Raw genomic sequence first — 24038 nt, 5'->3', positions numbered from 1 at the left:
TCAGAACACACTCGTCTGAGTGTGCCAGAGAGCAGAATAACTGACGAATTTACGAACACTCAACAGCCGTTGAATATGGCCGGTGCCAGTAAACGTTGGCAAAAAAAGCGTAAATTGTTGCCAGCAGCACAGTTGCCGTCACCAAGGCTCTGGATAACATAAAAACAGTCTAACCAGCTCTGCTAGGGTGAATAAAATGGTCAGAGTGAGGTGTTCTCTCATTTGTGTCTGGAAGTAGCTAGCAAACTAGCCAACGTTAGCCAGTTAGCTTGGGTGCTTGACTGCTGTTGTTAGGACAGAACGCTAAAGGGGGTGGGAACAATGCTGAATGGGTGTAGACAAAGAAGAGCTCTCCAGTAGGTACCAAAATATTCAAAGGCCATTTTCTTAAAAGTGAGATTACAAGTTTATCAACTTTCAAAGCAGAATTACTTTCAAATCAAATCAAATCAAATGTATTTATATAGCCCTTCTTACATGAGCTGATGCCACAAAGTGCTGCACAGAAACCCAGCCTAAAACCCCAAACAGCAAGCAATGCAGGTGTAGAATCACCTACAGTCTTTCTCATTGTTCCTCAAATGCAGTGTATGATATATAATTTTTTAGCTCTGTGACTAAGTAAGTCACATTTGTGAAAATTGCATACTGTACAACAGAAAGGCATGAGAAGAAAAACAAGTGGCTTCAACCACTTAAAACTGCAAACGTTGCTGGTAATCAAATCTACTGGAAGAAGTTTATGGTCAACAGATCAGGAGTTTGAGGATGGTGATGATGATGGTCCCTCATGGAACATCCTCCAGGTCTTTGGATGAAAAGAATGTCTGATGAGCAAAACGGGGAAAGAGAAACCCATCCTATGCCTTATCAATCCAAAGACACAACTGGAATGCAGTACCAAGGGCTCCAGTACCTCCTGATTGAGTATCATATCTTTAAATTGGCATATTTATTTTACAATATCAATTAATTACATCCTTTTGTACGGTGGAAGAAGACAGTAATGCCTTCTCAGCCCAGGCAGCTCTGTCTGTGTGCAATAATGACATCCAATTCTAGTGGCACAGTGATTACACTAATAGCTGGAATGTTCACGCACTGTTTTGGGCAATAAGTCATTTCATGCTCATATCAATTGCCATGTAAATTCAGTCAAAGCGTCCTGCTGCCTCTTAATTACAGAGACTGGGGAGCAAGGAGCATCACTAAATGTCAGCACAGGTCTCACACATTATATATAGAGGTAATACTGAAGTTTGATGAATTAATATTAGTTAGACAACAGTAAATATTGGTATGTATGTATGAGTCCCAAATGACACCCTATTCCGTATGTGCCCATGGTCAAAAGTTGTGTACTATTAAGGGAATAGGGTGCCATTTGGGACGTAACCTATGAGAGTAATACCGTATCATTTTCCTATGGGTTTCATAGGAGATGACGGCAATAATGCATGCAATGCTTCTATTACTGTACATCTCAGCGCAGCACGGTGGACGTTGATGCATTACCTTTATTTGAAATTGTTTAATAGGGGCATATATCAAAAAACGAGTTGGCTTTTCTGTTGAGTGTTAAAAATAAATGACCTCTTTCGGATCCATTATTCAGAGAATTATGGCTGAGCCTGCAACAATAATAGCCCATTTATAAGGTGGAAGAGACATGATCTCCTGAATAATCTAGTAGTGGACAAGGCCACGAATTTTGCAGAGTACAGTATATGCTGAGAATATGAATTGCAATTTTTACACTATCTCCATTCTCTCTCTAATCACGGTAGAACAAGGAAATAGAAACAGAAACCCCAATGATGTCACACATGAGAAATACTATTAAAAAGGAACTATTCCACTTCAATTACAAATGAATGCTGCTCTCTGTATGAAGGGCTCTGAGGTAAGGAATCCTGAACACAGAGGAAATTTGCGGCGAGACAGATAACACTGATAAATGGATGACAAATCTTGCACGTTTGCGGCAGTGGGTCCACGCCAAAGTTTGCCTGGGGTCATCTCATCTCGTGGTATGTCAGAGATGAGCCTCATAGCCTGTGAGTTGGACTCAGACGAGACAAGACAGCAGGGTTTATCTCACACAGCCGATGGAAATGAGAGGGGAGCTAAACTCTCATTTCGGTGAGCCCTGAGCGCATGCTATCGATCTCTGGAGGCCAATTGACTCCCCTGATACTCTGGACCGAGCCCCGCAGCACTTTATCACCTACAGTCTGGACAAGACAGGCTGATGAATATTGAGGAGAGAAGGTTATTTCACCCAGGCCAAGGAAATGTCTGCTGCTGATGCCAGCTATTCAACAGTTTCAGATGAAATGTCACACCTTGATCTGTTTCACCTGTCTTAGTGCTTGTCTCCATCCCCCACTAAGTCTCTCCCATCTCCCCTCATTATCCCCTGTGTATTTATGTCTGCTTTTTCTCTTTGTCTGTTGCCAGTTCGTCTTGTCCCGTCAAGTCCTACCAGCGTGTTCCCGTGTTTCCTGTGCTCTAGGGAGAGCTAGCTAAGTCAACAACGGGTTAGACAACAACAACTAATCAGCTAAGTGAACAACAACAGGTAAAATGGCGATGAATGGGCAGTGAGGGTCGGTTAACTACACACAGGGCCTGAGTTCGGGGCTAGGGCCGACAGATAAACAAAAGTAAACAAAGTGGAGTATCGTGATAAATAAACAGTCCAACAGGCATCAGCTATGTAGCCAAGTGATCATAGGGTCCAGTGTACAGCAATAGATGAAACAAGGAAGCCGCTAGGTATTCGTTACTACGCTAGCACGCGGGAGACACAGCGTTTAAAGTTAGCAGTCCGGGGTAAGTAGAAGCGTCTGCTCCGTCGTCCGGCAAAGGCCGGTTGAAGGCACAGCTGATGGAATTACGCCTGCGGACCAGTCGTGGTGGTACGGCGGGGCGCCGTGTCAACAAAGGTACCGGGCCAGATGGCGAAAGAGGTATTGTAGTTGTGGTAATTTTGTTTGCTAGCCGGGAGATGCGCCTGGCTCAGGGCTAGCTTCGGGGCTGGGTCACTCAGTGGCAGCTAGGTAGCTGTGATGATCAATGGTCCAGGGTTTACGGCAGGAATCTGGCGTTGTAGTGGAGAAAAACAGTTCGAGGCTGGCAGGTATTATCCAGGCTAAAAAAAGGGCTGGTGCCTGAGCAGAGGGTAAAGGMCGCTAGCAGTGGCTAACAATGACTAAATAGCTAGTAACTTAGCTAATTAGCTGGCTACCTTCTGATGAAAGTTTTGGCTATAGGGTCTAAAAAAATTGCGGATCCGTGTCACATTGAGTGAGGCGGGTTACCGGAAGGTATATTTAATTTAAAAATGGAAAAGAAGATCAAAAATAAATTGGAATATATACAAAAAAGACGAAAAATACAATAAGTAAACGAGAAGATAACAAACCACATCTGCACTGCACTCCATCTTGGATTGACTGTACGATACGGTACAATACAACTTTATTTGTCCAACTGAAAAAACTCACCCCCATCTCTCCTCAGACAACAGAAACACACACACCTTTTGATTTGAGCTAGATCCAATACAGACACAGACCTAGACATGTTCACATTGCCAGTGAGTGAGTTTATAAGGAAGTGCATAGGAGATGTTGTACCTACAGTGACTATTAAAACCTACCCTAACCAGAAACTGTTGTTAGATGGCAGCATTCGCGCAAACATGAAAAAGCGAACCACCGCATTTAACCATGGAAATGTGACTGGGAATTTGACGAATACAAACAGTGTAGTTATTCCCTCCGCAAGGCAATCAAACAAGAAAAATGTCAGTATAGAGACAAAGTGGAGTCGCAATTCAACGGCTCAGACACGAGACGTATGTGGCAGGGTCTACAGACAATCACGGACTACAATTTTCTTTGCCCGCTTTGAGGATAATACAGTGCCACCGACACGGTCCGCTACCAAGGAGTGTGGGCTCTCCTTCTCGTAAGACATAAGACATTTAAACATGTTAACCCTCGCAAGGCTGCCGGCCCAGATGGCATCCCTAGCCACGTCCTCAGAGCATACGCAGACCAGCTGGCTGGTGTGTTTACAGACATATTCAATCTCTCCCTATCCCAGTCTGCTGTCCCCACATACTTCAAAATGTCCACCATTGTTCCTGTCCCCAAGAAGGCAAAGGTAACTGAATTAAATTACTATCACCCTGTAGCACTCACTACTGTCATCATGAAGTGCTTTGAGAGTCTAGTCAAGGATCATATCACCTCCACCTTACCTGTCACCCTAGACCCACTTCAATTTGCTAAGTGCCCCAATAGGTCCACAGACGATGCAATCGCCATCACACTGCACACTGCCCTATCCCATCGGGACAAGAGGAATACCTATGTAAGAATGCTGTTCATTGACTATAGCTTAGCATTCAACACCATAGTATCCTCCAAGCTCATCACTAAGCTTGAGGCCCTGGGTCTCAACCCCGCCCTGTGCAATTGGGTCCTGGACTTCCCGACAGGCCGCCCCCAGGTGGTGAATGTAGGAAACAACATCTCCACTTCGCTGATCGTCAACACTGGGGCCCCACAAGGGTGAGTGCTCAGCCCCCTCCTTTACTCCCTGTTCACCCATGTCTGCGTGGCCATGCACGCCTCCAACTCAATCATCAAGTTGCCGACGACACAACAGTAGTAGGCTTGATTACCAACAACGACGAGACATCCTACAGGGAGGAGGTGAGGGCACTCGGAGTGTGGTGTCAGGTAAACAACCTCTCACTCAACATCAACAAAACAAAGGAGATGATCGTGGACTTCAGGAAACAGCAGCGGGAACATCCCCCCATCCACATCGACGGGACAGCAGTGGAGAAGGTGGAATGTTTTTAAGTTCTTCGGCGTACACATCACTGACAAACTGAAATGGTCCCCCCACACAGACAGTGTGGTAAAGAAGGCACAACAGYGCTTCTTCAACCTCAGGAGGCTGTAAGAATGTGGCTTGTCATCTGAAACCCTCACAAACTTGTACAGATGCACAATTGAGAGCATACTGTCGGGCTGTATCACCGTCTGCTACGGCAACTGCACCGCCCGCAACAGCAAGGCTCTCCAGAGGGTASTGCRGTCTGCACAACGCATCACCGGGGGAAAACTACCTGCCCTCCAGGACAACTACAGCACCCGATGTCACAGGAAGGCCAAAAAGATAATCAATTACAACAACCACCCGAACCACTGTCTATTCACCCCGCTACCATCCAGAAAGTGAGGTCAGTACAGGTGCATCAAAGCTGGGAAAGAGAGACTGAAAAATTKGCATCTATCTCAAGGCCATCAGACATCACTAACACAGAGAGGCTGCTGCCTACATACAGAATTGAAATCATTGGCCACTTTAATAAATGGATCACTTGTTACTTAAATAATGCCACTTTAAYAATGTTTACATATCTTGCATTACTCATATGTATGTATATACTGTATTTTATACTATCTATTGCATCTTGCCTATGCTGCTCTGTCATCGCTCATCCATATATTTATATGTATATATTCTTATTCCATCCCTTTAGATTTGTGTGTATTAGGTAGTTATTGCTGCACTGTCGGAACTGGAAGCACAAGCATTTCGCTAAACTCGCAATAACATCTGCTAACCATGTGTATGTGACCAATACAATTTCATTTGAAGTAAATGCCGAAGGAGCTAGAACACAAAAGCGTAGCTAGCGCTTGGCATAAGAAAGACAATTGTTTTCGAGAGACTCCATTTCAAAGAGCATGAAATATGGGAAGAAGGGTCACGCAACAATGGCCGCCGCTGATTTAGAGAGAGTTTGATTTACAGAGTAAAAGAAAAGAAAGAAGTAAAGAGTTTTCCAGTTTTTCAAAAGTGTTCAATACTGAATGTGACAATCAGCTCATTTGAATAAGTAAATACACACACATGCAGGCACTTACCCACCCACGCACAAGCGCAGACACACATCGTTTGGATAAGTGAATAAACACGCACGCAGGCACATGCGCGTGCACTCTCAGGGGACGGAGCTGATTAAACTAATTGCAATTTAAACTGATGATCATGATGAGTTGATTTTTGGAGTCAGCTGGAGCAAAGGTGTGACACCCCAGAGGACTGGAGTTTCCCATGCCTGCTCTAAGGGTATTTACAGGCCTTRTGCAGTACCAGTCAAAAGTTTGGGCACACGTGCTCATTCCAGGGTTTTTCTTTATTTTTACTATTTTCTACATTGTAGAATAATAGTGWAGACATCAAAACTATGAAATAACACATGGAATCATGTAGTAACCAAAAAAGTGTTCAACAAATCAAAATATATTTGAGATTCTTCAAAGTAGCCACCCTTTGCCTTGATGACAGCTTTGCACACTCTTGGCATTCTCTCAACCAGCTTCATGAGGCAAACACCTGGAATGCATTTCAATTAACAGGTGTGCCTTGTTAAAAGTTAATTTATTTATCAGTTGTGTTGTGACAAGGTAGGGGTGGTATACAGAAGATAGCCCTATTTGGTAAAAGACAAACCACTACTAAAGGTCACCAATAAGAAGAAGAGACTTACTTTGGCCAAGAAACATGAGCAATGGACAATGGACCTGTGGAAATATGTATATCCNCCTTGTTAAAAGTTAATTTATTTATCAGTTGTGTTGTGACAAGGTAGGGGTGGTATACAGAAGATAGCCCTATTTGGTAAAAGACAAAGTCCATATTATGGCAAGAAAAGTTCAAATAAACAAAGAGAAATGACAGTCCATCATTACTTTAAGACATGAAGGTAAGTCAATCCTGTAAAATTTCAAGAACCTTGAAAGTTTCTTCAAGTGCAATCACAAAAACCATCAAGCACTATGATGAAACTGGCTCTCATGAGGACAGCCACAGGAAAGGAAGACCCAGAGCTACCTCTAATGTAGAGGATACATTCATTAGAGGTAACTGCACCCAAATAAATGCTTCACAGAGTTCAAGTAACAGACACATCAACATCAACTGTTCAGAGGAGACTGCGTGAATCAATCAGGCATTCATGGTCAAATTGCTGCAAAGAAACCACTACTAAAGGTCACCAATAAGAAGAAGAGACTTACTTTGGCCAAGAAACATGAGCAATGGACAATGGACCTGTGGAAATATGTATATCCTTTGGTCTGATGAGTCACTGTCTGTGATATTTAGAATTCAAGGCACACTTAACCAGCATGGCTACCAGAGCATTCTGCAGTGATACGCCAACCCATCTGGTTTGCGCTTAGTGGGACTATCATTTGTTTTTCAACAGGACAATGACCCAACACACCTCCAGGCTGTGTAAAAGCTATTTGACCAAGGAGAGTGATGGAGTGCTGCATCAGATGACTTGGCCTCCACAATCACCCGACCTCAACCCAATTGAGATGTTTTGGGATGAGTTGGACAGCAGAGTGAAGGAAAAGCARCCAACAAGTGCTCAGCATATGTGGGAACTCCTTCAAGACGGTTGGAAAAGCATTCCTCTTGAAGCTGCTTGAGAGAAGGCCAAGAGTGTGCAAAGCTGTCATCAAGGCAAAGGGTGGCTACTTTGAGGAATCTCACACATAAAATAAAATAAAACACTTTTTTGCTTAATACATGATTCCATATGTGTTATTTCATAGTTTTGATGCCTTCACTATTATTCTACAATGTAGAAAAAAGTAMAAATAAAGAAAAACCCTTGAATGAGTAGGTGTGTCCAAACTTTTGACTGATACTGTATATGGAGAATTACGGTCACAACAGAACATAACTGTATGTTAAGGACATACAGTAAATGCCTCTGATAGGGGGAATGGGATGCTTTAGCAGGCAATGAAATTGCTAAAACTGAGCCATGAAGACATTTGCACAGAGAGAGAGAGAAATGGAGCTGCAAAGAGGGAGACACAGTAATCTATAGTCTAACTGACTTCAGGCATAAACTACAAAGTTTGACGGGAAGCAGTAAAGTTAGGMGCTAAATGGTTGGTCTCAATTTAAGAAAAACATTTGTGTCTGTCTGTCACGTCGCCCCCATAAATGCATTTTGCCCCCTCGCTGGAATTTATCTGCACTGGCAACAATGCAGAGTAATCTTCCCCCTTGAGTACAAGGAAGCAATGCTTAAGTGAACACATCATGCCAGCATTAGCATAGGACAAAATAATGACATACTTTATATTCTGACGAGAGGCTCCACTCTCTGTTGTCACCTTTCCACGTAGCCTTTTACCTTTTCTATTACTCAGTTGATTGATTCTCAAACTCTGTGTCTAAACAAGGAAATATGAACCTTACATAAGCTGTTTGCCAGGAAATCATTAAATCCCAAATCATTTTTGGCTGTCACAGTGGAATGACTTTTAAAGCATTTTGAATGGCGAGGTTTGGGAGTCGTTAATGGCGTGTAGTCAGAGAGACAACAGAGACATGGGGAGTTGTGTTTTTTTTGTTGGAATCCACCGTTCATTCAAGCTGGTGTCAGAGAATTGCTCTACGGGCGGCATTTTCCTCTCGCAAACACACTGTGCTGTGAGCAAATACAGTAATATTTCGAATATAGGGGATGATTAAAATTTGAATATGCAGCCCAATTTATGTTGTAACTTCTCAGACAATTTCCRTGAGGAAGAAGTTTAGTTTCACCAGTGTTATTTTGATATAATGTCTGTCATACTGGAATAATCAGTACCGACTCTTGTAACCGCTATGGGCAGTATAGAGTTCAAAGACCACCAAGCTTGTATTTGTACAAACTATGTGTGTGCATTAGAGGGGAAGATAGGGAGAGTGTGTGTTTGTGTGTGTTCGCGTGCGTGTGCGTCCGTGCTTGCGTGAGAGACAGAGTGGTGTGTGTGTGTGTTTCTGCATGTGCACGTGTGTGTGTACATTGAGTCATGGCATTATGCCACTGGCTGTTATATTTTGCCTTTTTCCTGGCAGTGGTAGCTAAGCAGGCTGCAAGGCTACCCTGCTATCGCTCTCCTCTGTGTGTGTTTGTGCACGTGCGCTGGTGTGGTGTGTGTGTGTGTGTGTGTGTGTGTGTGGTGTGTTGTGTGTGTGTGTGTGTGTGTTGTGGTGTGTGTGTGTGTGTGTGTGTGTGCGTACATGCATGCATGCGTGTGTGTGTGACAGCGTGAGACACCGGCGCTCTTCCTCAAGCGTAGATGCATGAAAATGACGCATTGGCAGAGAGATCATGGGTGTGTGGCGAGGAAATGAAAACATGAAGAACTAAACAAACAGGAGGAAAATGGCCCCCGTTAGGCGATGGCCATAATATGTCAACCAAGCCATGTGCCCTGGGGCCTCAAAGTGAAGTGATCTTCTGCTCGCCTAACCTTCAAATGGCATTAGGCATCTTGCTGACGGAAGACGAGGCGCTGATGCATTACCGGATGCGATTTATTCAACCCTGCTGAGTAGTTTGGATTGGAGGGCAAAAAATCACTTTGATGCACACGCACACTACTCTGGTGGAATCCGAAGGGGGAGGGAAGAGGGGCGGGTTTTCTAAGTGAATATGGACGATTCTCTTGACATATAGGTGACGAAGCTCTATCAGGTTCTGCCATTGTATAGGCTATGAAAAAAAATCTGCAAGGGGAGAGSTGCTCAAAATGCTGTGACTCTCCTCCTTTCAGCTATTCAAAGCCACTTATTTTGAATGACAGTGCTGAACTTACATTAAGGCTCAAACTGTTGTCAGCTAACGCTAAGTAGACAATGGCTTGTAAACCGCAAATAGCAGAGATAGGTGCTCATTAACGCAGCCTGTCTGCAATTCCTTTCTCCACGACCTTGCCGGACTAATTCCGACTACATCGTTAACTCAAATGATTGTTTCTTGATTATTCATTACTTTCCGGACGGCGAGGCCCCTCTCCTTTGGAGGCAGGAAAGGGAAATGAATGTTGCGATGGAACACATGGTCCGGCTCMTAATAAGCTSGCTATCTGGGCTGATGTGTTAATGAAGGAATTCACAGTGAAAGAATTCATCGCTCTCCCCTGGGTGGTAAAATTCAAGCGTATTACCCGTAATGATTGCTCATTGATGATCATTCTCCCTCATCCAACGCCCTCGCCCCGGGGACAGTGATACCTCATCGACTGGCCTGTCATTAAGTGAAAAAATCTATACACTGACTGAATGTACAAATGTCCATGTCATAGACTGATCAGGGGRATCCAGATGAAATGATGACGATCCCTTTTTGATGTCACCTGTTAAATCCACTTCAATCAGTGTCGATGAAGGGGAGGAGACGGGTTAAAGAAGGATTTTTAAGCCTCGAGACAATTGAGACATGGATAGTGCATGTGTGCCATTCAGAGGGTGAATGGGCCAGACAAAAGATTTAAGTGTCTTTAACGGGGTATGGTAGCAGGTGCCAGGTACACYGGTTTGAGTGTGTCAAGAACTGCAACGCTGCTGTGTTTTTCACACTCAACAGTTTCCTKTGTGTATCAAGAATGGTCCACCACCCGAAGGACATCCAGCCAACTTGACACAACTGAGGGAAGCATTGGAGTCRACATGGACCAGCATATCTGTGGAACGCTTTCGACACCTTGTAGTCCATGCCCCGAYGAACTGAGACTGTTCTCAAGGCAAAAGGGGGTGCAAGTCAATAGGAAAGTGTTCCTAATGCTTTGTACACTCAGTGTACACATATACACCAAGAAGTTACTATAAGAGAACGAGGGAGGGACGGTAAAAGTGTGTGTGTGTGTGTGTGTGTGTGCGCGCTTGCGCGCGTGTGTGAGCATCATGTCTACTGACTGAACAGATTCCACTGGATTAACCTTCTCCACGGCTCCTTTTCTATAACCTTACCTAAGCCTCTCTCAATACGGGACCCCCATGGAGGATAATGTGAAGAGTCAATGTAGAAAACTCAGGTTGATGTTATTTGAGTGGACATGGATCCCTCTCCCACAGTTTCAGCTGCCCTTTTTCATTTCCACAGTATTAGCTGCTACCCACAGCACTGCCACTCAATGACCCTGGCTTTCAACGACCCTGCGTATGTCCACGCACACACACACATATGCGCACGTGCACGTGCACACACACACACACACACACACATGCCCACATGCCCACACACGCGAACACGTGTGTGAGTTAATTTGCAACCTATTGGGGATTGAGGTACTTAACCCCCCCCCACACACACACACACAATGACACAGACAAATATGATGTTGGACAAGACGATGCTGCTCATTGGGTTTCTCTCAATAAGGTTGTAAGTTATGTTCCGTTGTCCTACGAGGGGCTCATCTGTAATTCTCTGAAACATCCCGGCCGTGACAGACAGGAAGAAGAAGAGGAATGGCTGCAATCTCCTTCCAGCGCGCTCCTTAATCAATCAGCCTGCTTCGCATCTCTGAATGACTCCACTCAGGAAACAAACACCCGAGACAAACAAAGCAAAACAAACACCAAGATAAATATTACACCCTGAATCCCAGACAAGCAACACCAGAATCCTGTTTAGAAGTCATTTGCCCGAGTGCCCCCCCCCCCACACTTTTTTCCTGAGCCATATCTTGAGATTATTTGAGGAAACAAATTAGGCACGCAAATGGCGTGGCAGGTCGTTTGTCACGGTGTGTGTCAGAGGGCTAGTGGCAACCCGTCGCTCATCGAGCCCCACATTTTTAGCTTGCCTGTTTTGCATGTTATATTGGCGTTAATATGTGCCACATATCAGTTTCCAAACAAGGAGAGAAGGGAGGACAGCGACGACGCTGGGGTTCGCGGCCACAAAGAAGGCGGCACAAGGGGTGGTCGGCGGAGCCGAGGAGTGAACCAGAGCCAGTCTGGGAGAAGAGGAAGAAATTGGAGGAGCGTGCTGAAGAGCGTGTCACCAGTCCGGCGCAACCTGTGCCGGCCCCACGCATCAGGCCTCCAGTGCGCCTCCCCAGTCCGGTACATCCTGTGCCTGCTCCTCGCACTCGCCCTGAAGTGCGTGTAACCAGTCCGGTGCCACCTGTACMGGCTCCACGCACTAGGTGTCCAGTGCGCATTTACAGTCCAGAGCTTCCGGAGACGGTTCACAGTCCAGAGCTTCCGGAGACGGTTCACAGTCCAGAGCTTCCGGCGACGGTTCACAGTCCAGAGCTTCCGGAGACGGTTCACAGTCCAGAGCTTCCGGCGACGGTTCACAGTCCAGAGCTTCCGGCGACGGTTCACAGTCCAGAGCTTCCGCGACGGTACCAGTCCAGAGCTTCCGGCGCACGTTCACAGTCCAGACTCCGGAGACGTTCACATCCAGAGCTTCCGGCGACGGTACCCAGTCCAGAGCTTCGGCGACGGTACCCAGTCCAGAGCTTCCGGCACGGATACCCAGTCCAAGCTTCCGGCGACGGTTCACAGTCAGAGCTTCCGCGACGGTTCACAGTCCAGAGCTTCCGGAGACGGTTCACAGTCCAGAGCTTCCGGAGACGGTTCACAGTCCAGAGCTTCCGAGACGGCTCACAGTCCAAGCTTCCGGAGACGTTCACAGTCCAGAGCTTCCGGCGACGGTTCCCAGTCCAGAGCTTCCGGCGATGGTCCACAGTCCGGAACCTCCTGCGACGGTACCCAGTCCGGAGCTTCCGGCGACGGTTCACAGTCCAGAGCTTCCGGCGACGGTACCCAGTCCGGAACCTCCTGCGACGGTCCACAGTCAGGGACCTCCTGCGACGGTCAACGGTCCGGAACCTCCAGCGACAGTCAACGGTCCGGAACCTACAGCGACGGTCAACGGTCCGGAACCTCCAGCTCCATGGCCAGAGCCTTCCCCTGCGCCAATGCCCAGTCCAAGCATGGCGTCCAGTCCAGCTCCAAGGCCAGAGTCTTCTTCTGCGCCGGTGCCCAGTCCAGGCACGGCGTCCAGTCCAGCTCCAGGGCAGGAGCTTTCCTCTGCGCCGATGGCCAGTCCAGGCACGGCGTCCAGTCCAGCTCCATGGCCGGAGTTTTCTACTGTGCCGGTGCTCAGTCCAGGCACGGCGGCCAACCCAGCTCCATGGCAGGAGCCTTCCTCTGCGCCGGTGCCCAGTCCAGGCACGGCGTCCAGTCCCGCTCCAAGGCCGGAGCCCTCCTCTGCGCCGGTGCCCAGTCCAGGCACGGTGTCCAACCCAGCTCCATGGCTGGAGCCCTCCTTTGCTCCGATGCCCAGTCCAGGCACGGCGTTCAGCCCGGAGCCATGGTCAGATCCGGGGTCTGGGCGGGGGCTAMAAMCCGCACCGGAGCCGCCACCGACACTAGTCACCCCCCCTACCCTCCCCATCTGGTTTCTGGTTTTTGCGGCCAAAGTCTGCACTTTTTTTTTTTACTGTCACGCCCTGACCATAGAGAGCCCTTGGTTCTCTATGGTGTTGAGGTCAGAGCGTGACTAGGGGGGTGTTCTAGTTTTCATATTTCTATGTTGATGTGCTTGGTATGGTTCCCAATTAGAGGCAGCTGGTAATCGTTGCCTCTAATTGGGGATCATATTTAGGTAGCCTTTTTCCCACCTGTCTTTTGTGGGATATTGTTTTGTATTTGTGCATGTGCACCTAGTCACGTTTCGTTGTTCGTTTATTSATTTATTGTTTTTTCTTTAAGTTTCACTTTGCAATAAATATGTGGAACTTAACGTACACTGCGCCTTGGTCCAGTTCTTACGACAACCGTGACAAGGGAAATCTAACTTCAGTGAGTTTAAGACAACTGGTAACTCTGGAAAAACGAGCTCCTACTGGGAAAATGCGTTTTGAACGGTCATCCAACTCGGAATTGTAAATCCGGAACTCGGGCCACTTTCTAGAGCTACGACCTGAAGAACACTGACGTCATCATGATTCGACATAGTTTTTTCAGAGTTCCCAGTTGTCTTGAAAGCACCATCAATCCARAGAATGCCAGACTTTGATGACAAAGTTTGATGACAAACTTTGCCCAYGAAGGACCGCCGTGCCACCTTCCTGTTCAAGTGAGCACAGCACAACAAGATGAGTCCAAAAATGTCTTSTATGCTGCTGCATGAATTATGTAATATGCCAGAGAGATATGTATACTGCAGCTAAGAAAGTAATACTAAGTGTAAGTAGTTAGCTGTTAATAGCCCATGTACCTCACCCTAATAATTTGGTCTATTTTCCCCTCWTTAATTTTGCCTTCTGTTCTGACTTGGTGGTGCACATGTAGCCAATAACCTGTTTTAGAGAAATGTAATCATCTAATATTGTAAGAGCTTTCATTGTCTGCTTATATGCCCCCTTTATTTATCCTACGGTTCTGACTTGGTGTACAGGGAGAGCACTGTAGGAACGGCCCATGTTCTGAATTCTGTCGCTGTACATTTCAAAAGTGCTGAAAAAATTGTTCTATTGACTACGTCCATCCTAGCTCACTCATTGTCTGAATCGAAATTACAGATTGCGTCTTATCTGCTTGTCGTCCCCTTATGCCATAGTTTGTACATCTCAATTGTCAGTAGAAACCACATTTGTTTAAGCAAGTTAGCCATATCAGCTATGATTTTTTTTAAAGGCAGTAAATGAGGCTGAAAGAACTGTTTCGCTGCCAGACAAGGCTTCACTGATAGCCAGGTRYAGCAGTGGTAAGGTGTTGGGACTGCTGTTGGGACAGCTTTATGTAGGCCGTAACAGTTTGTGGGCACCATTTGTCACCGTTATAGTGCAATTAATGTATTGTTTAGTGATATGTTGTGTAGTGRCTTTGCTGGCATGCATCCCACTTTCTTCTTTTTATTTTTTGCCCCAACAAGATTTACTTGCTAAAATCGCCAATGCAGAGGAATAGCTCTCTGGCTGCAGATGTATGGGGATGTCAGAGGAGGAGAGGAGCRAGCTGGGTAAAGCAGTGGGAGCCGGAATGATACCTGATGGGAATAGAACCCCACAGTGGAGGTGTTATAATACCCACAAAATGGTTCATTTTCCCACCATTCACTTTTCCCATAGGGGATTTTAGAAACACTTAAAATAAAAGGCTGTGTTTTGTGTAGGCTTATCCTGGCGTGATGTTTTGATAACCATGTCAATTTCTCTCGGACAAGGTGAGTTTTATCAATATATTCGGCTCTATTTACTCTCAGATTCTAAAATGCTAATTAGAATCAAAGCAGATATCATGAAAAACTACAAATTCCTGCAAGCTCCTGCACGTCATCTCTAGCTGACACCTTTGCTAACAAGTATTGTGTCAATTTAAAACTTGTCCAAGACAGTTCACAAAATTGTCCTTTTAAAGAAATTTTGCCAATTTATTCATTACAACATTAGATTMAAAAAWATATATATATACAGCACCAGTCAAAAGTTTGAACATACCTACTCATTCAAAGGTTTTTCTTTATTTTAACTATTTTCTACATTGTAGAATAATAGTGAAGACATCAAAACTATGAAACTATGAATCATGTCGTAACCAAAAAAGTGTTCAACAATCAAAATATATTTTAGATTTCAGTTTCTTCAAAGTAGCCACACTTTGCCTTGATGAGAGCTTTGCATACTCTTGGCATTCTCTCAAACGGCTTCATGAAGGAGTTCCCACATATGCTGAGCACTTGTTGGCTGCTTTTCCTTCACTCTGCGGTCCAACTCATCCCAAACCATCTCAAATGGGTTGAGGTCAGGTGATTGTGGAGGCCAGGTCATCTGTGTAGCACTCCATCACTCTACTTCTTGGTCAAATAGCCCTTACACAGCCTGTAAGGGTGTGTTTTGGGTCATTGTCCTGTTAAAAACAAATTATAATCCCACTAAGCGCAAACCAGATGGTATCACTGCAGAATGCTGTGGTAGCCATGCTGGTTAAGTGTGCCTTGAATTCTAAATAAATCACAGACAGTTTCACCAGCAAAGCACCCCACACCATCACACCTCCTCCTCCATGCTTCACGGTGGGAACCACACATGTGAAGATCATCCATTCACCAACTTTGCGTCTCACAAAGACACGGCGGTTGAAAAAAGAAAATCTCCAATTTGGACCGGTCTAATGTCCATTGCTCATGTTTCTTGGCCCAAACAAGTCTATTCTCCTTATTGGTGTCCTTTAGTAGATGTTTCTTGGAAGCAATTCGACCATGAAGGCCTGATTCACGCAGTCTCCTCTGAACAGTTGTTGAAATGTGTCTGTTACTTGAACTCTGTGAAGCATTTATTTGGGCTGCAATCTGAGGTGCAGTTAACTCTAATGAAGCAGAGGTAACTCTGGGTATTCCTTTCCTGCTATGGTCCTCATGAGAGCCAGTTTCATCATAGCACTTGATGGTTTTTGCGACTGCACTTGAAGAAACTTTCCAGATTGACTGACCTTCATGTCTAAAAGCAATGACAGACTGTCGTTTCTCTTTGCTTATTTCAGCTGTTCTTGCCATAATATGGACTTGGTCTTTTACCAAATAGGGCTATCTTCTGTATACCRCCCGTATCTTGTCACAACACAACTGATTGGCTCAGACGCATTAAGAAGGAAAGAAATTCCACAAAATAACTTTTAACAAGGCACACCTGTTTAATTTAAATGCATTCCAGGTGACTACCTCATAAAGCTGGTTTTGAGAATGCCAAGAGTGTGCAAAGCTGTCATCACGGCAAAGGGTGGCTACTTTGAAGAATTTCAAATGATGATTCCATATGTGTTATTTCATAGTTTTGATGTCTTCACTATTATTCTACAATGTAGAAAATAGTACAAATAAAGAAAAACCCTGGAATGAGTAGGTGTGTCCAAACTTTTGACTGGTACTGTATATATAGTTAATCCACTGATTTTTACCTTTGCCTCGATTCAACAGTCTCATCCAGATCATGATGGCATTTGTAGTTCTTTATTATAGCCACATTAGCATTTCATTTTTGGATTGTAAATACAGGCAAATATATTGATAAAAGTCAACTTGTCCTAGAGAGATTTACATGGTTATCAAAACGTCAATCTAGTGTAAGCCTACACAAAACACAGCCCTTATTTTAAGTGTTTTTTTAAATCCCCTATGGGAAAAATGAAAGGTGGAAAAACAATTGGAACCATTTCCCTGTTTGACTGCTAGGTTTTATGGGTATTATGACTCATACGGTTATACTCTAAACACAGGCTCATGGGAAGGTTACACGCCTACTGTGYTACATAGATAAACATTCGGCATGATCCTTCTTAAGATTATGAATGCGAATGAGTAGGTGAATGAAAATGATCATTGCTAGAACTATAAACGTGTTGGCTGTGTAACATCGTCGATGGTTGATTCATGTTCTGCATGGTTGCTCTTAATATTAAAACCGAGATGAATGAACATTTTTGAATTGTACAATGTGTTGGCTGATGATTCCCTGTCACCTCACATTGGCACATCGATGCGCAATGTCAACAAAAACACATTCTAACGGACAAATAAAATGAGTCATCATCTGAGGTCACATATTGGCAATGAACGTGAGTGCTGTACATGTACATTAAACCTAATCTGTATCGCTCTCCTGAAAACGAGCCGTGTCTCTACGACTCAGCGTTGTGCTTGGAGACGAATCAGACAATACAAAGAGTCACTTCCCAGGTTATTAACCGTCAGCGACCGCCGCGACGCTTGACGAGATGACCTCGGAGCTATTGCACGTACAAATCACAGAGCAACCATCCCTCTATAGCTCCCATGGCCGGCATTTCATGCCGGGAAACCACATTGGGCAATTAGAGACAAGTACAGCTGTTCTCTGTTCACTTACCATTAAAACTAGCCAACTGAACTCCATTTAACTGTAACTCCACTTCTGTAAGGAGCTGATTCATATATGCATATGTATAGAGTCAGTTTCAACATGGCGCTTGATGGTTTTTGCGGCTGCACTTGGAGAAACTTTCAAAGTTCTTGACATTTTCCCCATTGACTGACCTTCACGTCTTAAAGTAATGATGGACTGTCGTTTCTCTTTGCTTATTTGAGCTGTTCTTTCCATAATATGGACTTGGTCTTTTACCAAATTGGGCTATCTTCTGTATACCACCCTTACCTTGTCATGTATATACAGTGCCTTTGGAAAGTATTCAGACCCCTTGACTTTTTCCACATTTTGTTACGTTACAGCCTTATTCTAAAATGGATGAAATAAATAAAAATCCTCAGCACTGCTGTGGGGATATTTTTCAGCGGCAGGGACTCAGAGACTAGTCAGGATCGAGGCTAAGATGAGCGGAGCAAAGTACTGAGAGATCCTTGATGAAAACCTGCTCCAGAGGACTCAGGACCTCAGACTGGGCGAAGGTTCACCTTCCAACAGAACAATGACCCTAAGCACACAGTTAATTAAGACAACGCGGGAATTGCTTCGGGACAAGTCTCTGAATGTCCTTGAGTGGACCAGCCAGAGCCTAGACTTGAACCCAATCAAACATCTCTGGAAACTTGAAAATAGCTGTGCAGCAACGCTCCCCATCCAACCTGACAGAGCTTGTGAGGATCTGCAGAGAAGAATGGGAGAAACTCCCCAAATACAGGTGTGCCAAGCATGTAGTGTCATACCCAAGAAGACTTAAGGCTATTATCGCTGCCAAAGGTGCTTCAACAAAGTACTGAGTAAATGGTCTGTATACTTATGCAAATGTGATCTTTTTTTAATTAGCAAACATTTCTATATACCTTCTTTTGCTTTGTCATTATGAATATTATGTGTAGATTGTCGATGGAAAAAACGATTTAATCCATTTTAGATTCGAATTGGGCTCCCGAGTGGTGCAGCGGTCTAAGGAACTGCATCTCAGTGCTAGAGGCATCACTACAGACACACTGGTTCGAATCCAGGCTGTTTCACAACCGGCCGTGATTGGGAGTCCCATAGGGCAGCGCACAATTGGCCCAGTGTCGTCTGGGTTTGTCTGGTGTAGGCTGTCATTGTAAATAATAATTTGTTCTTTACTGACTTGCCTAGTTAAATAAAGGTTAAATAAAATAAAAAATAACAAAATGTGGAAAAGGTCAAGGGGTCTGAATACTTCCCGAATGCACTGTATGTACAGTACCAGTCAAAAGTTTGGACACACCTACTCATTTAAGGGTTTTTATTTATTGCTACAATTGTCTACATTGTAGAATAATAGTGAAAACATCCAAACTGTGAAATAACACATATGGAACAATGTAGTAACCAAAAAAAGTGTTAAACAAATCAAAATATATTTCATATTTTAGATTGTTAAAATATGCCACCCTTTGCACACTCTTGGCATTCTCTCAACCAGCTTCACCTGGAATGCTTCTCCAACAGTCTTGAACGAGTTCCCACATCACTCTGTGGTCCAACTCATCCCAAACCATCTCAATTGGGTTGAGGTCAAGGGATTGCGGAGGCCAGGTCATCTGATGCAGCACTCCAACACTCTTCTTATTGGTCAAATAGCCCTTACACTGCCTGGAGGTGTATTGGGTCATAGTCCTGTTAAAAAACACATGATAGTCCCACTAAGCGCAAACTAGATGGGATGGCGTATCGCTGCAGAATGCTGTGGTAGCCATGCTGGTTAAGTGTGCCTTGAATTCTAAATAAATCACTTACAGAGTCACAAGCAAAGCATCCCCACACCATCACACCTCCGCCTCCATGCTTTACGGTGGGAACCACACATGCTGAGATCATCTGAACACAACTGATTGGCTCAAACACATTAAGAAGGAAAGAAATTCCACAAATGTACTTTTAACAAGACACACCTGTTAACTGAAATGTATTCCAGGTGACTACCCCTGAAGCTGGTTGAGAGAATGCCAAGAGTGTGCAAAGCTGTCATCAAGGCAAAGGGGTGACTACTTTCAGCAATCTCAAATATAAAATATATTTGGATTTGTTTAACACTTTTTGGGTTACTACATGATTCCATGTGTGTTATTTCATAGTTTTGATGTCTTCACTATTATTCTACAATGTAGAAAATAGTAAAAAATAATGAAAAACCATTGAATGAGTAGGTGTGTCCAAACTTTTGACTGGTACTGTATATAGCAGATTATTCAGACAGAGATTGCTCATTGTGCTATTTCCAGTACTCTATTACTTTTCAATTAGGAATACATGTAGTCTAATCGTTAGTGCGACAGATAGATCTAAAGTGTGGATTACGGTCAAGTTCAAGTCAAAATTTGGATGACTGCATTCCAGGATTTGATCATACCTACGATATAATGTTACTTTTTGAACACCGTGGTCAATTAATTAAAAACTATTCACAGCTTCAGTAATTACACTTACAAACGTGTTGCATCCAAACGAGGCCCACTGTATCTGTTAAAATCTCTGGATTACCTTGCACGCATACCAATTTAAATACATTCCAGCTTCCCAGACAGATCAATGCAGGTGACAGTCAGGGATGCGAGAGAGAGAGAGAGTGAGAAACAGACAGACAGAGAGAGAGAGACAGAGAGACAGACAGAGAGGGAGAAAGAGAGACAGATGATACTGTATCTAGAGAGATATAACACAGAGGATGTGAGGAGTGACTATCTCTCATCCTCTGGAGCTGCTGATCACAAAATTGTCCTATCCCGACATCTGACAGCTAGTGACAAATGACAAATGTCTACTACCCCCAGCCGAAACACAAATTGGGCTGCTCCACTATCGGGGACATGGGATTTAATTTCGTACAGTGCCCTACAGGCATTCTGCCTGCCATCACAGGCACTGTGCACTGACACCTATGTTACACACCAGGGTCGTGTTTATTAGGCACCGACTGGAAGAAAACCGACTGAAATAGGGAAGGACTACCTGGACTCACCCATCCTCCCCACCCTCAACATGAACGGAATGTGTAATTACTCACTCTACCTGCCGAAGAAAGATCCTCCACAGTACACTCCTCTGTTTCGGAGCAGTATAAAGAGATCTGACTCCCTGCCCCGGTTACTTGGAAGTATAGCGAACAGTATTCAATACATGTTGAAAATAGGCATAATCAAAAGTTGCCATTTGTTGAGGAGGATTAGCCGAGCAGCGCGCGCGCGCGTGTGTGTGTGTGTCATTTCGAGGGAATACTGCGACGTTGGGGACGAGGCACGGAAAGTAGTGATTAACTGAACGTTGAAAGAAAATTACAAAAATAACGAGTGGTCTCTTCTTCCTGTGAGGATGGTGCTGTACGATGCTTTGTTGAGCAATCGCTCTCTCTCTTTAGGAAATGGAGGGCGTGGGTCATCACTCTCCACGATGATCCCCCCTCTCTTGCCCCCTAGCATCCAGTGGCACAAAAAGACATGGGGAACCGAGCAACTGGGTGAGAGGAAAACATGGGCTCCAGCAGGACATTAATGAGTCATCAATCAGGCCGATATGAATCATCTCTACAGGACCATTAGTGCAAAGTGTTACCAACATCATCAATTTCCATTAGCGAGTAGCAGCAGCAGGCCCCATCTCCTTACCAGCGAGGTGAAGATGTAGGTGTAGTAGACGGACAGCATGCCCAGCTCCGACGCCTGGAAGAAAGAGAGAGAGGGGGGGGGGGGGAGAAAGAGATAAGGAGGAATTACGCGACGTTGGGGACGAGCACGGAAAGTAGTGATTAACTGAACGTTGAAAGAAAATTACAAAAATAACGATGGTCTCTTCTTCCTGTGAGGATGGTGCTGTACGATGCTTTTTTGAGCAATCGCTCTCTCTCTTTAGGAAATGGAGCGTGGGTCATCACTCTCCACGATGATCCCCCTCTCTTGCCCCCTAGCATAGTGGCACAAAAAGACATGGGAACGAGCAACTGGGTGAGAGGAAAACAGGCTCCAGCAGGACATTAAAGAGTCATCAATCAGGCCGATATGAATCATCTCTACAGGACATTAGTGCAAAGTGTTACCAACATCATCAATTCCTTAGCGAGTAGCAGCAGCAGGCCCATCTCCTTACCAGCGAGGTGAAGATGTAGGTGTAGTAGACGGACAGCATGCCCAGCTCCGACGCCTGGAAGAAAGAGAGAGAGGGGGGGGGGGAGAAAGAGATAAGGATAAGGGAAAAATAGGTATATATATTGAGAATGAGATATACACGAGTGTACAAAACATTAGGACCCTTTAGCTCCCAAAACAGCCTCAATTCGTCAGGGCATGGACTCTACAAGGTGTCGAATGCATTCCACAGGGTGGTGACCATTCTTGACACACACGGGAAACTGTTGAGCGTGAAAATCCAGCAGCATTGCAGTTCTTGACATAAACCGGTGCACCTGGCACCTACTATCACTTGCCGTTCAAATGCACTTAAATCTTTTGTCTTTCCCATTCACCCTCTAAATGGTGCACATACACAATCCATGTCTCAATTGTCTCAAGGCTTAAAATCCTTCTTTAACATGTCTCCTCCCCTTTTCTACACCGATTGAAGTGGATCAATAAGGGATTATAGTTTATCTGGAATACCTAGTCAGTCTATGTTATGGAAAGAGAAGCTGTTCTATTACTCAGCATTTATATATATATTATATATAATATATATATATATATATATACGGGGAGAACAATTATTTGATACACTGCCGATTTTGCAGGTTTTCTACTTACAACGCATGTAGAGGTCTGTAATTTTATCATAGGTACACTTCAACTGTGAGAGACGGAATCTAAAAACAAAAATCCAGAAAATCACATTGTATAATTTTTAAGTAATTAATTTGCATTTTATTGCATGACATAAGTATTTGATACATCAGAAAAGCAGATCTTAATATTTGGTAAAGAAACCTCTGTTTGCAAATACACAATCAAACGTTCCTGTAGTTCTTGACCAGGTTGCACACACTGCAGCAGGGTTTTGGCCCACTCCTCCATACCAGACTTCTCCGATCCTTAGGTTTCGGTGCTGGCACTGGCAATACGGACTTTACAGCTCCCTCCAAAGATTTTCTATTGGGTTCAGGTCTGGAGACTGGTAGGCCACTCCAGGACACTTGAGATGTTTCTTACGGAGTCACTCCTTAGTTGCCCTGGCTGTGTGTTTCGGGGTCGTTGTCATGCTGGAAGACCCAAGCCACGACCCATCTTCAATGTTCTTACTGAGGGAAGGAGGGTGTTGGCCAAGATCTCCGCGATACATGCCCCATCCATCCATCCCTCAATACAGGTGCAGTCGTCCTTTCCGCCTTTGCAGAAAAGCACCCCAAAGAATGATGTGTCCACTCCATGCTTCACGGTTGGGATGGTGATGTCTTGGTTGTACTCATCACTTGCTCTTCCTCCAAACACGGCGAGTGGCAGTTTTTAGACCAAGAAGCTCATTTTGTCTCATTCAGGACCCACATGACTTCTCCCATTCCTCCTCTGGATACATCAGAGAGTGGGTCATTGGGCAAACTTCAGACGGGCCGGACATGCGCTGGCTTGCAGAGCGGGTCCGTTGCGGTGCACTGTCAGGATTTAATCCATGACCAGCAGATGTGTTTACTAAATGGTTTTTCTTTGAGACTGTGGTCCCATCGTCTCAAGGTCATTGAGCAGGTCGCTTAGCCATGTAGTTCTGGGCTGATGCCCTCACCTCCTATGATCTTGATGTCCCACACGGTGAGATCTTGCATGGAGCCCCAGACCAGAGCGGGATTGACCGTCATCTCTGATCTTCCATTTTCTTAAATAATTGCGGCCAAACAGTTGTTGCCTTCTCACAAGCTGCTTGGGCCTATTGTCCTGTAGCCCATCCCAGCCTTGTGCAGGTCTACAATTTACCCTGATGTCCTTACACAGCTCTCTGGTCTTGGGCCATTGTGGAGAGGTTGGCGTCTGTTTGATGAGTGTGTGGACAGGTGGCTTTTTACAGGTAACGGAGTTCAAACAGGTGCAGTTAATACAGGTAATGAGTGGAGAACAGGAGGGTTCTTAAAGAAAAACTAACAGTCTGTGAGAGCCGGAATTCTTACTGGTTGGTAGGTGATCAAATACTTATGTCATGCAATAAAATGCAAATTAATTACTTAAAAAAGTTATACATGTGATTTTCTGGATTTTTGGTTTAGATTCCGTCTCTCACAGTTGAAGATGTTAC

The 24038-nt window shown here is 44.7% G+C and overlaps 1 pseudogene; it reads right to left on the bottom strand.

Annotated features, from left to right (window-relative positions):
• Positions 1–24038, bottom strand: part of LOC111949699 (glutamate receptor ionotropic, kainate 4-like) — a 182280-nt pseudogene that overhangs the window by 84496 nt on the left and 73746 nt on the right.

Source organism: Salvelinus sp. IW2-2015, linkage group LG22 (genome assembly GCF_002910315.2).
Source record: "Salvelinus sp. IW2-2015 linkage group LG22, ASM291031v2, whole genome shotgun sequence".
Taxonomy (NCBI): Eukaryota; Metazoa; Chordata; class Actinopteri; order Salmoniformes; family Salmonidae; genus Salvelinus; species Salvelinus sp. IW2-2015.
The sequence above is the reverse complement of the archived record's forward strand: the minus strand, read 5'-3'. Positions and strand labels throughout refer to the sequence as shown.